Source organism: Sorex fumeus, unplaced genomic scaffold, assembly GCF_029834395.1.
Source record: "Sorex fumeus unplaced genomic scaffold, SorFum_2.1 ptg000063l, whole genome shotgun sequence".
NCBI classification, from domain to species: Eukaryota; Metazoa; Chordata; class Mammalia; order Eulipotyphla; family Soricidae; genus Sorex; species Sorex fumeus.
In genome coordinates, this window is record NW_026606120.1 from 8,187,744 (window position 1) to 8,193,743 (window position 6,000).

The following is a 6,000-nucleotide window of genomic DNA, read 5'->3' on the forward strand; positions in this document are numbered from 1 at the left end:
ACATTGTTGGTGCTCACTATTCTCTGAGGTGTAACAGGTCATCTTTTCTGCCCACTTTACAGTATGACAAACTGGCGTCATCCTTCTCTCAAAGAACACTGATGCTTCTCAAACTGTAGTAGGCTGATAATAATGAAGTCGTACAAAATGTGTGAAGGTCATTAAAACTATCATGTGAGAAGTCATTAGAGAGATCGTTTTCGTGCGGAAAGAGTATTTGAAAGAGTATTGCATTCTAAGTATATCTTAGAAAATCAGGTGGACCTTGTGAGTTTGGAGAGCAAGGTCCGAGTTAGAGCACTCTCCACGGGACCGAGTCTGCTGATCATACCCGTGACCCGTGAGCCTTACATTCTTCCAGTTATGAGTGGGGCTGGATTTGGTCAATTCTGGGATCCATCCAGCTCAAATTGAGAACATTTATGAATTCGTTTTCTCTGCAGGTACCAAAGCCAATTTATTATGCGTTCCAATTCCAGTTTAAGTTTAGCCAGTAAAAACTCAGGTACACACTTTGCAAGAAATTGTGGTCTTAAAACGTGAACAAAATACTATACTTCTGGGCTAATACCTTTAAATAAGATGAAAACTTTCAGAATATTTGCACAATGACTGCACATGTTGTAGCAATATACATCAGAGTGTGCTCTTTGTAGCAAAAGAGGAAGGAACGGGAGATGCTGTGTCAGCTGTAAAGTGAGACCTGCTTGTTTTCTGACTGTTCTGCTGGCATTTAGTCTATATATAAGATATATTCATTTCTGGGATAGAGAATTTTTAAAAAATACTTTGTTTAATTTTTAGAAATTTATCTCCAAAAGGAAAAGTCGCATATAATTGTTTATCCAGTGGCATCAACAATTAAATTCAAGCATACAGATTTATGTATTTTCACACCTTAAAACAGCTTTTTCTGGCTATTAGTCATTAATTGTTAGTAGTCCTAATATTATTTGAATTTTTCTGTATTTGTGAATAATCATTATACAAGTATCATTATAGATTAGCTGTTAACAAGTTACCAGAACTACTAGTTACCAGAACTCATGACTCATGGCCCTGGAAAATAGGAGCCAGCAGATTTTTTTTTTTTTTAACTCTTTTGGGTCACACCCGGCGATGCTCAGGGGTTAAGTCCTGGCTCTGCACTCAGAAATTACTCCTGGCGGTGCTCGGGGAACCATATGGGATCTCTGGGATCAAACCCAGACCGGCCACATGCAAGGCAAAACGCCCTACGCACTGCACTATGCTGGGCCTAGAATTCTTCTCAGTGTTTGTTATCAGTAGAGTTAAACTTGCTGGAAACTACAAAATCTCAGATTCTTTTATCCTCATTACAGTAACTTCTGCTTTTGGCATCCGTTTCCTGCGGACACCCCCAGTCTCTGTGCAGATACTATTGTTGCAGATAGATAACTCTAGGAAGTGGTGTGATTCTTTACCTTTCCTTTAAGAACTTGCTGAACTGGAATATGAGAAGTTGCTCTGAGTTCCTGCCCACGCCGCCACATGGCCTGAGCATCTCCAGGTACAGCCCTGGAAGCACTGCATTCCAGGGCATCCTGGGGCTCTGCCAACCAGGTGGCTGAGATTGTTGGGAGTTCCTTCAGAATCCCCTGAACACTTCTTGAAGGAGATTCCCACCCCCCCCATCCCCAGCCTTCAAAGACCAAAACAATCCCCAAGAAACCGAAACCCAGAAACCAACCAAAACTCAAGAAATTGCTCATCATTGTGTTAACTTCGGCCAAAACCCTTCATGGCATGAGCATCGTATTAGAGAAGGCCATGCCTGGGACTGGTCTGGGTGTCCAAGGCAGCAGCACCCTTTTCACAGGTTACCACTGATGTGAGTCGAGCTCCGTTGGGTTTATGATACTTAGGAGGGAATCTCAACAACTTTTGGTTTGGGTTCCATTGCTGCTTAGTGTTTCTGCCTTCACTTTCCCCTCATCCTGCAATTTATTACATTCTTAGGAGATTCACAAGGCTAGGAACATCCTTAGTTCAAATCTGTATTGCTAATATTGTAGCGCTCTCCCCCCAGCACACACAGATAAGGAATATCTGTCCCTCACTGCTATTTGGAAAGACATTTAAAAGAGTCAGGAGGCTAATCCTACAGTTCATTGAATTTAGGATTTGGAGAGAAAATTTGCTGATAGGCTGAACTTTATTTGAGGGCCATAGCCAGTGCTGCTTAAGGGGCTTACTCCCGGCAAGCTCAGGGGACCACAATGGATGCTGGGGATCTAACCCAGGTCAACCACATGCAAGGCAAGTGCCCTACTATCTCTCCAGCCCCTGCAAACATTTTTAAATGACAAGTTCTGTAGTGGGACAGAGGTCACTCATGCAGGATACTTGGGTTGTGTCCTTGAACTGCATGGTCCACCAAGTGCTGCTGGAAGTGCCCCTGTACACTAGGTACAGTTCTCAAAGTCAAAGAAAATATGACATTTAACAGTTACATAAAATGCATAAATAATAGGAGTCCTTATGAATCCATCACCCATCTGAAAAAGCTTTTCCATCTTCTGTTGTCTCATGCCAATGAAATAGCCCCTTCTGCTTGTGTTCCTTCTGGTTGGACAAATGACTTGAAAAAAAAATTTTATAGAATTTTAGGGGTCTGGTTGACACTCGGTATGTGAATAGGATTCACTGCAGTGCCAATTCTACCACCAGAAAAGGGGGCCCAGAGAGAGTACAATGGGCAGGGCCCTGGCTTTGCATGCAACCAACCTGAGTTTGATCCCCAGCACCCCATAAGGACCCCCAAGCTTTCTAGGAGTGATCCCTAGAAACTCAAAAAGACCGCAAGACTTTAAGTATGGTCTTACAAATTCAGTAATTAACCTGAATTTATTTTTATAAACACAAACTCACTCCCCTCATCCCTCTTTTTTTCCCTCTGATAACCACCATAGTTTTCACTGCGTAGGAGCCTTAGAATAGAATTTATAGTATAATATAGCCTTATAGTATGACGTAGGAGCCTTAGAGTGTAGTTTTCATTGTAGAAGCCTTATAATAGAGTTTATAATACAGTATAGTATAGCCTTACAGTATAGCATAGGGCCTAGAGCATAGTTCTCATTAGGAGCCTTAGAGTAGAGTTTGATAGTATAGGATCGCCTTACCGTATGGCATTATAGTTTTCACTGTAGGAGCCTTCTAGAGTCTTACAGCTCTTTGATTGTATCTTGTCTTTCACTGAGATTTCAAGCCCCAGTCTTTGAGAAAGGTTTGTGACTAACATATTCTCTGAGTCTAAATCTCTTTAACAGACTTGTAGTACTCTTGGTTAAACATTTTATTGCGTGGGAATAACCCGAGTATCATCTAAGCTGTGTGATCTGGTAAGTAGCAAGGTTGGGCTGAAATATGAGGATTATATAGAAACCTTCAAAATTACGAGGGAATTTGTAACACCACTGAAATGCGTTCTTAAGCTATTTTTCAATCTTCATGTTTAAAATTTTTAATTTTCGTATTGCTTCAGAAATCATGGCATCTGTGTTTCATTATTAAATTAATCCTATTGCAGTTAGGTCGGAAGGTTATGTTTTAAAAGATCCTAAAACAGATGCACCCAGAGCACTGTACTGGCTGACATCATCTCCTAGTGGGAAGCTATTCATTGCACTTATGCAAATTCTGTGATTCTTACACTCGCCTTTTTTCCATTCCATAGAAGCACCTTTGTGCTCTTGACACTGAGCACAAGCTATAATAGTGTTCATTGAGTCCAAATCTTTGTGAGAGCAAAGAAATCCTTTGAGTTTTCTGATATGTGAAGTTTTCATCATTTTTGGACATTTAGTAAGTATACTTTCTAACCAGTGCTTTAAAAGGAAGAGAGTCCCTTGATTTAGATTTGGTAGAATATGCTCAATATAATTTTCAAGCGTCTGTTGAAATGGATACTGGTTTTATGTCTAACATGATTACACAGAAATGTAGGTTAGTTCAACCTATAAACCTCAAGAGCATAAGTACAGACACATTTTCAGTTTGCAACACAACAGTAGACATTCTTGTTCAGTTGGTTTGAGAAAATCATTTTTATTTTGTACAAGGTATGATCTCTACACAGTGAACAAATATATTACAAATCTGGGTTTAAAAAAGTATTGCCATTTCATAGTCTCATGCTACTGTATAGGAGTGGTATTCGATTATTTGAGTTGTATGCATATCAGTTTGAGTGAAAACTTAGTTTCGGAAAATAATTTGAACAGCTTTTTCCAAGTTGCCAGTACAGTGCACTGTGGACATAAATCATTTAGGTTGGCCAGTTGTTACTAGTTGCTCTGTACATGGAAATGTCGTTTACCAATAATATTATAACTCCTAAGACACATGGAGGCCACAGTTGTCCTCCTGGATGGTAACCCCCTCTGCCTGTCCCTTCTCTTTAATGGCCTGGTTTGAGCTGTTACTACAATTCTTTGTGAATCATGAGATGACAGAGCTAAAGCTCCCTTACTTCCTTTTGCTTTGTTTTTCATACGTTGTGGGGGACGGGGGACGGTGGGGGCAAGGAGTATGAAGGTGGGAGACCAGAGAGAGTTAAGTTACACTCAGGTCTCTTGACCCAGTGCTTGAGCAAAGCCACCTCCTGCTGAATTGAGTATCTTTGCCCGGAAGATAGTTGGCAGAATGGAGGTGAAACGTGAGAGGCCCTGCTTGCTTGCAGTCTGCCAGGTAGCGGTTTCTGCACATACGGTGTCAAGTTAGCGGTCAGCCCCGACTGGAGATGGACTTCCTCCTCCTGGGTGATCTACTTCGCTTTCTTGACCCTCACTTCTCAAGGATGAATGAGCACTTGCTGCCCTGGAAACTGAGGTAAGTGTATCCCCTGTAATATTTTTTCCCTACACGCTTATAAGAAATATTTACTTGGGTTTACAAGGTAATTTCCTAGCATTCCTATTTTAATAAAGCTTTTTTTTTAAATTAAAGTAAAATTGCTCTTCATGATCACTTGCTCCCATGCACACATGCAGCATTCATATATTTTTCCCTAACAATGAAATCTGCTTAAGTCTCAGTGAAGTCAGGGAGGGAGGAATTACTCCATTTTCTTGATTTGTTGGTGGTGATTATTACCCTGATAATCAGCGGGCTCCATGGCAGACTTCCAATTTCTATTAAGGGCTTCAGAACTGACACTTTCTGGAGCAGCTGTTATAGCTTCCCAGTCATTCAGTTCCCCTTTTGTATACCTATTTGAGAGTATTTTTAAAAGTTTGCTGTTTGGAGGCTATTTGGTGATATATGGGGGCTACTCCCACCTCTGTGCTCTGAGGTCATTCTCGGTGGTGCTCATTTGGTGCTCAGGGATTGAATTGGCTTTTGCCACATGCATGCCAAGCAAGTAAGTGCCTTAAGCCCTGCACTCTCTCTTGACCCCAAAATATTTTTTCACTGACCAGATAGTATAGAGTGGTATAGAGTGGCTATTCATACCTTGGTTTGCCCTTTCATCTTTAATTCTTGGGAAGAGTTGTAAAATTCTTTACAACTTGTGAAGACCAAACAAAATTGGCTTCATTTGGACTCTTTGGGGCCGGGGTTTACAAACTCTGTTGTTCACTAGTGACAACATATGAATAACATAGGATCACATATGAACTCTGACACCTGGAGCAGCAGCTTGTCATGATAAGTTTTGGCCATTTAGGTGGTGATTTTAAGATAGAAGGTAATCCATACTTTTTGCATACAGTTGACTATGTTTTCACATCATTTGTTGCAGCTGATTATAGTCCGTTATTTGATGATTCTGCTTCATTTAAAAAAATACTGTACAATAAGCAACTTTTATCTAATTTCCTCTTTTAGGTTACATATTATATCAGGCTCAAGATTTATGAGGAATTTATTGAAAGCAAGTGCTTCTCTGGACCAAGGAATACAATCAAACAGCCACTTTAGAAATATGGGTTCATTTCTCTTCCTTCCTTCCTTCCTTCCTTCCTTCCTTCCTTC